The 10134-nt window shown below is 38.5% G+C and overlaps 1 protein-coding gene across 1 annotated transcript in view; it reads left to right on the forward strand.

Moving 5' to 3' along the window:
* The window catches only part of ADAM22 (ADAM metallopeptidase domain 22), a 2281988-nt gene that overhangs the window by 460717 nt on the left and 1811137 nt on the right, over nucleotides 1–10134 (forward strand). The gene's annotated exons all lie outside the window — the stretch shown is intronic.

Genomic DNA, 10134 nt, shown 5'->3' on the forward strand with positions numbered 1-10134 from the left:
ACCTGCTCTAAGATTCCAACTATTCAAACTTCTAGTCAGCCTGACCTTGTCAACCCTAGGAGCAAAACTAATTAGACAACCTTCTTCTTACATTCTCGAAATCCACCATTCTGCCCCCACACTGCATCCCACCCCCAAAATAAATTCCATATTACAGGTCACTGCTTCTCTATAATAGGCCCAAAACTCTGGGAAAATATTCCCCCAGAAGTAAAAGACACCTCATCTTACCCAAAATTTAGGATTCAACTAAAGTTCCACCAGTCATCAGACAAATGGCATTGCCTCTCAACCAGCCGGGCTACACCACTTTGTCTTTTTCTAGTAACACTCTTACTGTCCCTCGTGGCAGATTCTATTGAACCAATCTTCACTTAATTTGTCAGTCACATGACCAATCTTCACTTAAGTTCTCACTCATATGTTGTATATACCTACTTCCTCCAGCTGCTCACAAACTTAACATTCTTTACTTCACTCAGCAGCCTTCGTCTGCACTCAGAGAAAACACAGCTGTAGTTAACACACAGGGACCCTCTTTTCTAAGTGAGATTTGTCTTAATTTCTTGTAAATAAAGTATTTCACAACTGTATATATGCTTTGCATTTTTTTCTTAGCTGATAATGGTGTATTACATATGTGTATTTTGATTAATAAAATAAAAAAAGTAATTTTCTCTTCAGTCAGTATTCCACAGAAGTAAAATTAACACAAAAGATGCAAAATAAAAGTTTAACAATTTCTTCTTTGTTAAACAAAGACTTGACATTTAAAATCTTACCAACGTGCTACATTTTGTGCATCATCCATCGTCATGTGAAACCATACCTCTCAACTGTACATATTTATTTATTTAACATTTGTTGACCGGGAAAGTCTGACTAGGCTCCACAGAGCCTATTTTCAGCGGAGGCCCGGGGAGAAATGCTCCAGTTTTTTGCCTCATATTTTTGGTCCATTTTTCATAAAATTGTGGTTTTCTGGCAAATCAGTAGCAAATCATTAGAGACTGAAGCTGTAAATAATAACAGACAGTTGAGTTTCAGACTTCATACCCTTTAGAAAATTCACGCTAATGTAAAACCTGCTATTGTATTAACCTTCTAAGTTTGTAAGAGCAATAATTAAGAATTGTCCCAATTTTGGGGCATTTGCCCCCCATTATTTATGTCTTTGTCCAAATGTCTTGCTTTAAGAGACTGAGAGGTATGCACGAAATGGCAATGCACAAATTCTATATTAAGCTACACAAAAAGAAATGCTATTGTAAAGTGTGACTTTTGATGATGATAAAATAATCAAGTCCTGATGCAATGCCAGCATCTAGAATTATCTGACAAAATAGCTCTTTCCAATCCTAGTTATTATTAGTATCACAACTCTTTACATCATTTTCAACATGGTCAAAAATATCTTTTAAAATTATCATATACGATGAAACATTAGCTTTGTTAATGGCGTACTGATGGTCATACATTCTTTTTTTCAAATGGTCATACATTCTTGATGTATTCTGAATGAACGGACTGGACTGCAATTTTGGTGGTAATGTAGTTAAAACTATTATAGCATGTAATGTGACATTCAGTACAAGTACATACAGCAGCTACACAGTTCATTTATCTTGTCATTATGACACATCTGAGCACATTCTTAGCTTTTGTCACAGAAATGCTGACAGACTGCAGCTGAGATGGGGGATGTTGGAGGTCTGCAGATACATGATGACTCATTATCATGTGGTCAGAGTTGCTGCAAAGAGGATGAGAGAAGCAACTTGCAAGTTGTAGAACACTGGGAAATAATTTTATTTTAAAACTTTGATTAATATCTGACTTGGCACTGTAGGAATGCTTTTTGTGCTGAGATGCACCCCTTTTGGACTACATATGTGTAAAAGAAGCCAAAAAAGGAAAATAAATTCTAAAATGTCGTAACTGAAATGCATTGTTAAGGGCTGTAATCCTTTGCATCTAGAGTAAGGCTCCAGCTTGTAATGTAGGCATGAAATAAGCATTAAAAGTGAATGATAAAAGAATGTAGAGTACAAAATGGGTTAATTTCATTATGTCTAAACTTGCAGAGATCTGCAGTTTAGTTACCAAGTTTTACTAGCAATAGAGTGAGTTTATCAAATCAGTCCTGTCCTAGTATCGTTTGTAAAGAAGAGATGTATAACAAAATGTGTGGGTATAAGTAGTTCTGCTTTGTTTCCAGTGATCTGAAAAAAAATTGATGGAAAAGTGAATGTAATGTAGAAAAAGCAGCTAGAAATATCTCAAGGGTCCTTCACCCTATTTCTGCAAGTGCATTTTTTAATTAAAAAAGATGGCTAGAAAGAAAGCACCTATGAATATGCATGTATATGTATATGTGAATATGTGTGTGTATATCTGACTGTGGACTACTGTATTAATTGCAGGACTCTGCAAAAGAATTTTGAAAAAGCTCTCTCAAGGAAGTTAAAACAATCAGGTATGCACTTAAGGCAGTAAAAAAACAAAAAACAGGGAGGTGTAAGTAAATCAGCACTGTGTTGTGTGTGTGTGTGTGTGTGTGTGTGTGTGTGTGTGTGTGTGTGTGTGTGTGTGTGTGTGTGTGTGTGTGTGTGTGTATGTATGTGTATAGATATATATATATATATATATATATATATATATATATATATATATATATATATATATATATAAATACACTGTTGCACCGACTTCCATGTCTATAAAGAGATTATTCTAAAAGTGTCTGAGGGAATGACGACAGCCAACAAAGCTTGTAACTAAGGTGGGGTAAAGGGGCAGTTGCCCCAGGTGCAGGCTTTCAGGGAGTGTGATCAGCAGGTTAGAGTGGTACAGGAGTGCATTTGAATTTATGGTCTGGGTGTAGTGCTGAAGTATAAGATAAGTGTTTGAAGTAGTTACTGCACCTTGTTGTTTTTTTACAGCTTTAACAAACAGTATGCTACTGGTGTAGTAGCAGAAGTTTTTTTTTTCAGATCAGACAGTGATTAATATAGAAAAAAATCTGACTGTTTTCTGGAGCACTGTAATATTGGAGAGCATAAAAAGCAGTACACTTTAAGCAGATAAACGTCATTGCTATATAAACCAAGTAAACAATTAAACAAGCAACCATTGTCTCAAGTCATGAATCTTAAGCTACTAAAGTAAGCTTCACTCACCACAGGTACCTCATTAGCTCTTTTCCAGTGATCTTAGACATCACTAGATGAGCCTCCTAACTGCTTGGAGGGTGGCATTGTTTAGCTACTCATACTAGAACTCACTGAGGAGAAGCAAATGAGGGGGCAATAATTCTACCTTAGAGGGAGAGATATATAGTGACAATGGACATGCATGCAGCAAGTTAACACATGCTGTACACTGACCATGTGATAGCCTGACTGGTGCACATTATGTCCTGTAGTGCTATTATGATGGAGAGATGGGTTTCAGTGTTGGCAGGCTACACTACCAGGCCTGAGGCGGTACTCCGCAGACTAACCTGCTCATTTGTGGGATAGTTTACACTTCGTTTTCCTTTTCTTGTGATCTATACAGTAAGCCAAAAGTTTTTCTGTCCTGCAAAACAATACCATATTTGCATTTAATCCTGTCATGCTTCTGGGTAGGAATGTGGAGAGGACTAAGAAAAGTTCTTGGGGCAACATGGCTATGTGCAGGACTGTAGCTAGAATTCTGGATAGTGTACAGTATTTTACAGACGTCAACCAACCACCCCAAATGTAGCTTTTTTCCCTTCTGACACACATTAGGAGCAGTGCATATTTCTAAATGGCATACTTTTTCAGTACTGTAAAACAAAAATAGCTTACCACCCTTTCTTAAAAAAAAGAAATAAAATCTTTCACTTAATAAAATACAACTGTGATAACTAAGGTAACTATGATAAATCTGTTTCAAAATTTAGCAGCACATCTCACTGGACAAAATAAATAAATTATTTCTGTTAAATGTACACTGTGCTTTTCATTGCATATGCCTGGTGAGGCCCTTACAGTATGGCTGCCCGGCTATCACCACAACCATGTCTACAAGGGCAAAGTAGCAGAAACAGCAGCATATTAAACATGATGGCATGAGATGCTGGCAGTATTTAAGTGCTGCCTTTGTTTTCATTGCCTAACTTTCCTGTTGGTACTGGTAAAGGATCAGAAAATGAATTACATACAACTTCCTCAACAGGAAAAAAAACCCCAAAAAACCCATTTAATTCAAAAATTGCAAACAAAAAAAAACATTTACCATGAGCTGTTCCCCTGGCAGTCACTGTCCCACTCTTGATCTTAGGCCACTGTTTGAAAGATCATAGTAACATGTCAAAAGTAACATTTATTACTTTGCATATCCAAATATCTAACAGCACTGCCCACTGGGATGAATCACTAAGGAGCTTTGTCTTATAGTTGTTTATTTTTTTTAGTCTTCACTTGTTTAATATACGACTCTTAACTAGACAATGCTAATGGTTTACCACCCAAAAGAAGCACTGGTAATGTGGTAGTCTTTGGTTCATCATGTCTGAGTTAAGTGACAGACCAGTTTAGTAGTAGTTGTTAACCTACCCTGAGGAACAACATCCTTGAAAATATTATATTAAGTGAGGGATGCAAGGGAGAAGCCCCCTCTGTGGAACTTATTGAAGACCTTGACTCCCTTATTTCACTCGGGTATTTATTTTGTAAGTTACTATTTTAATAGTTTCACAGAACTGGTCTTCTGTGGAACTGCAGCTCAATAAACCATACAAAAACTGTGAGCTTTCACAAATTAAGATATTAACTAGAAGAAGTCAGTAAATTACAGAAATCTCCACATTTTAGATTCGAAGTTTGCATTGTGTTCATGTTTTTAATAAGGGAAGATTCTATGACACGCGCATATTGGAGGTGCCAAAGATGTATACACATTAGGTTACACTGACTATATTCCCGCTGAATATATCTGGTGTAGTCTGAGTCACTGTAACCGCAGAGTGGAATCAATAATTGTTTTGTGAAGGAAACTTCACCTTTTAGGTTTGCTGAAGGTCATATTATGTACAAATATTTCAAGTGCAGATTGCTGAAGACTTAACAGTATCATATGACTAGGGCCCTGCATAATAATCCCTCATTGCCAGTTTGAATTACTCATCTTCACTGAAGGTTTCATAGTTCCTGTCATGGTTTAAGCACTACCATTGTCCTTCAGCAGTACATTTTGGGTATTGTATTTCTTAAATGCCAATTTCCTGGCAATACAGCACAGTAATTGCTACAGTGGGTTACAGAATTGAAACCTTGAATCTCTGAACGTCATCCATCATTCGTGTGCACTGTGTGATCCCAAAAGAGTCACCTGATGCTCTTCCCCTCTGTGGTCACCCAATAAAAGGGAACTCCGGCCTTAATATCTCATGTTATCAAAGTCAGATAAGTGAACAAAGAAATAAAGAATATGAAGACAGATGTATACAGTGAGGAAGCTGTTAGTGCCTGTCATCTGTGATGAGCTGTTAGTGATAAACAAGAACTACTTTGCTCAGAAAGTCAGTGTCCCTCCCTGTTGGATATAATACAACTTTAGTAATAGGTTATAACTTGCCAAGCTGTTCCAATTGCTCTATATCTGTTGTATGCATTTCTGAACTCCCCTCATCCTTTGTGGTGTCAGTGTTTACCTGAAGGCTCTTCTGTGGACCTCATGTATTGTCCCTTAACAGCAGTACATACTTAACTTTGCTCCTGAAATGTATCGCTCCCCTGGGTGCTTGGAGTGTATCCCTCTTGCTCTGACATCAGCTTTGTTATGCAAGATGCCACCTCATACTTGAATTCCCTTTAAGCATTTAGAATATTCTGTTATAATCCCCTCCCAAAGAAAATGCCTTCTTCTTCTTCTTTTGGCTTTTCCTGGTTAGGGGTCGCCACAGTGGATCATCTGTCTGCTCATGATTGGCAGTGGAGTTTTACAGTGTCGAGTTGCCAGCCCGGCGCCCAACCTTCCACAGAAGGCACACACATGCATGCACTCACACCTAGGGCCAATTTAGAGTGTCCAATCCACCTACAGCATGTCTTTGGGATGTGGGAGGAAACCGGAGCACCTGGAGGAAACCCACGCGACCACAGGGAGGACATGCAGACTCCGCACAGAAGGCACCCCAGCCGAGGATCGAACCGGAGAACCTCTTGCTGTGAGGCAGCAACGCTAACCGCTGCACCACCGTGAAAATGCCTGAAGGGTAAAAATAGTTCAGTATTTTAATCACAGAAACAATTACTTGTTTAGTGTATCTCATTTAGGTGGTTGAGTTGTTCCAAATACCCTTTTCAGTAACAACTCAAATGGCAAAGACAACTTCAGTATAATAGCATACAGATTAATGCATCAAGACGTAGTATAGTATATAAAGGTTTATAAAACTTGTTTATTGATGATTGTATCATTAAACATTATATTATTTGGAAAATAAAAAAGTATTTGAAAAAAAAAGTATAGTATATTTAAAAAACACATACTGGAATAGAGTAAATTAATGCATGAATACGGCACATGCTTACAAAATGATAGATGCATAGTACAATGGAAGACCATAAACAGAACTAGAAGCAGAGGTAGTCTAATAACGTCCTTGTCAAATAGCATTCCTTTTCTCCCTCCACTGCAATGTAATAGCTTTATGTCTGTTCCATGCATTATTGTATTTCACCACAGGTTTGGATTCCACAGCTTTCCAGGAAAGTTCAACCCATGCACCTGAAAATCTGTATGCAAACAAATGCTTTCTTGCATCATCTTTGAGCTGTTCTTCCTTTCTCACATGCTGTCTCTCTTGTTCTTTCATATCTCTTCATATGAAGATTGCTGTTTTCTTTTATTTCATTTAACTCCCATAACTTATTAAATGTTTCTATCCCTATAGTTTTTATTCTAATGCATACATATTGATTTATTTTTGTCTTTCATGTTTGAATGATGTCTAACCTGCGGCATTTATGTTGACTTTTGCAAACTTTTTTTCTGAGGTTAGATTCTGTGAAATAGGTACCATACTTTAGCCCCTGTGTAGAGGAGTAACATTGTTCTATTACTTTCCTGGCGATACAGCTCTTTTTTCATCAGAGATTGATGGTACAGCACTCTTGCACTGACTGTGCACGTATAAGTCATTTGCTGCTGTTGACAAGTTCATGTTCTTTTGTTGTTGCACTCATCATTATCTCACCTTCCATCATGTAGTCCTGCCAGAGATTTTATTTAGTAGTTACACCATTAGTTTCTTTGCAAAGAATCTTAGCCACTTTATTTGACTATTCAGTTCACATGGCAAAGTCCTCTTCCTTTTGTATGTCTCACCTAACATTCCATAGTTTTGTGGTCTGAAGCTCTGTGTTGCTAATTTACTGTATTTTTATGTTGTAGTGCTTTGTATCATGTGCAGAACCATACTTTTCTCTCTCTAGTCCCCTGCAGTGTGATTAATATGTACATGAAACAGGACTGGTCTAAGAACAGAACCTTGCAGAATGCCACCTCATAACTGCACGTTATTTGTTGCATATTCATTGTACTATTACTTTCTGTTCACTGTTAGGCAACCTTAACAGAAGGCACCACTCTGGGCTCTACTCCGAGGTCAGCTAACCTGCATGTAACCCCCTTTTTTTATAAGAAACTGTATGGAATGTCTTTGTAAGACCGGCTAACTAGCACAGCAGTAAATTGTCCATTTATGCCACCAGCAACCCAGGACTAAGTAGGTGCCCTAATGCCAGACAGCTGACCAGAGCAGGGGAGGAATAATGAGTCTATAAGCTCTATTACCTGTCCCGAGAGAGAGAGAGATAGTCTATTGGGGCACCTTATCCAGAAGAATCCCTAATGAAGACTGGGGTCTCTGGTTAGATTGTGAGCTATAATAGGAGGAAGTGCGACTTACAGACTTAGAGTGCTTGCCTGGATAAGTGTTAATTTTTCCAGAGCTGATTCTACAATGGTGGTAACAGAGCAATATCTAAAGACTCAAGAAGGGAAAATATTTATTTATTGGTTGTTGATCAGATTAGTTTCATGTGGGACCTGTTTTATTTATTATTGATTTGGGTATTTTGGCCAGATGGGTTTGTAATGAAATATTGCATCTCCCGTAGTTGAGAAGCAAAGTACTGTAAATGAAATATATAAATTACAAATGACAACTACATAGTAAATCAAATCACAGTTTGCAAAACCTCACATAAAATACTGTAGAACACTGTGAAGCAATTAGTTTTTTTTTTTGTGTGTGTGTGGCCTAACCTCCTGTACCTGTGATGTGGTGACTGTGTCCTCACATCCCAAGGCTGTATGTATGCTAATTACAAGATTGCACCGACTCAGAGAAAAGGGAGAGTGCTTGAAAACTAATAATGCCTCTAGGCATTTTTCTATGATCACCCTGGTGAAGGCTTTGGACATCTTGTATTGCTTGTTTATATTTACATTAATAATTGCAAAACCAGTCCAATGGCTGAAGTATGAACAATGTTCAGTCTTACAGAGGGGTTCCCAGTGGGAGTGGGTGTGCACCAGGGTTCAGCTCTGAGCCCACTGCTGTTCATACTACATTAGCAAACAGGTCAGAATGGAGATATCAACAAAGTTGCTGTATGCAGACAATGTGGCATTATAGGCAGACTCTGAGCAAGACCTTTAACAGAGGATAGCAGAATGGAATGCAAAGCTGAACGCACATGGGATGAAAATGAGTACAGATAAGACAGTTGTAATGGCAGCAAATGAGAGAAATCAGAAGAAGATGAGAACTGAGATATAAGGGAAAACAGTGGAACAGGTTATAAGCTTCATGTATCTGTGAGGAGTGGTTGAGAACAAGGGAAGTCTGAATGAGATCAAAGGTAAAATCAGAGAGGCTGCAGCCAGCTTGCACAGAGTGCCAGGTGTAGTATATGAGAGAAGACTGCTAAACAAGCTGAAACGTAAGGCGTACAAAACAGTGGTACAAACAGTGCTACTGTATGGTACAGAAACCTGGGCAGTAAAGGCAGAGCAGTTGAGGAAGCTACAGGTGAAGTGCCTGAGATGGGTGGTAGCATGCACACTGTGGGACAGATGAAGAAATAAGGCCATAAGAAAAGAAGCCAAAGTAGCTCCAGTTGCAGAAAAGGTCAAGGAGAACAGATTACGGTGGTTTGGGCACATGTGCAGAAAAGCAGATAGCAATCTAGCAAAGAAGATTTGGGACAAAGAGGAAGAAGGCAAGAGGACACAAGGGCATCCAGCAAAGAGGTGGATGGATTTTGTGAGAGAAGACCTAAGAACAGGCATGGATGGTGAAGGAGGCAGGAGAGTGGCACTGAACAGAGTGAGATGGCAGCAGATAACACAACACCCAAACCCAAAGTAGAAAATGAGAAAAAAGGGGTTGTTGATGATGATGATCATGATGACCTGAATGCATGTTATCCAGAGGATCCTGACCCTGATAGGCACTTGACCATGACTTTCTCATTACTCAACCTGGTGAGGGGAACATTTGTGTCTCTCACAGTAAAGTCTCCTATGAACAAACTTTGGGTTGTTTGAAGAAGATGAGGCTCCAGTAGATGCAGTTGTATGTGTTGTGATGGATGTTGTTTTGGTAGAGTGCTTTTGGTGTTTCTGAGGGTACTTGTTGTAGGTGCAATGTCTGTGAGGTCTTTGGGCTTTACCAAGATTATATTTCTAAGAGCCTCCCCATATGTCAGTCTGTCCCCAGCCCATATTGTCTGTGGTGGGTATAGTGTGTGTATTACTAGCAACCTAATTGGTACTGAGTGCTTGTTTGTAAGAGGCCTGCCTCCAGTGACTTTGTGCAGACACATATCTCACATAAAATCATGAAACAAACTGCTACAACCAATACAGTAAATGCTCCACTCCAAAACTTGTATGTAAACAGTCCAACAGCAAATGGCGACAGCATGCACTGTTCATTCAGCAGTAAAAATGACAGTAAAAGTGATTAAAACATATATCTTTAATTCATGTAAAAATAATAAAAATGGTAAGCGCTTTCACAACTCTCCTTGTTGCATCATCAGACCAATTTAACAGTTCTGAAACACTTATTTATATTTAGCTCATTAAAAT

The sequence above is a fragment of the Protopterus annectens genome, chromosome 3.part1, assembly GCF_019279795.1.
Source record: "Protopterus annectens isolate FY-2018-M chromosome 3.part1, PAN1.0, whole genome shotgun sequence".
Taxonomy (NCBI): Eukaryota; Metazoa; Chordata; order Ceratodontiformes; family Protopteridae; genus Protopterus; species Protopterus annectens.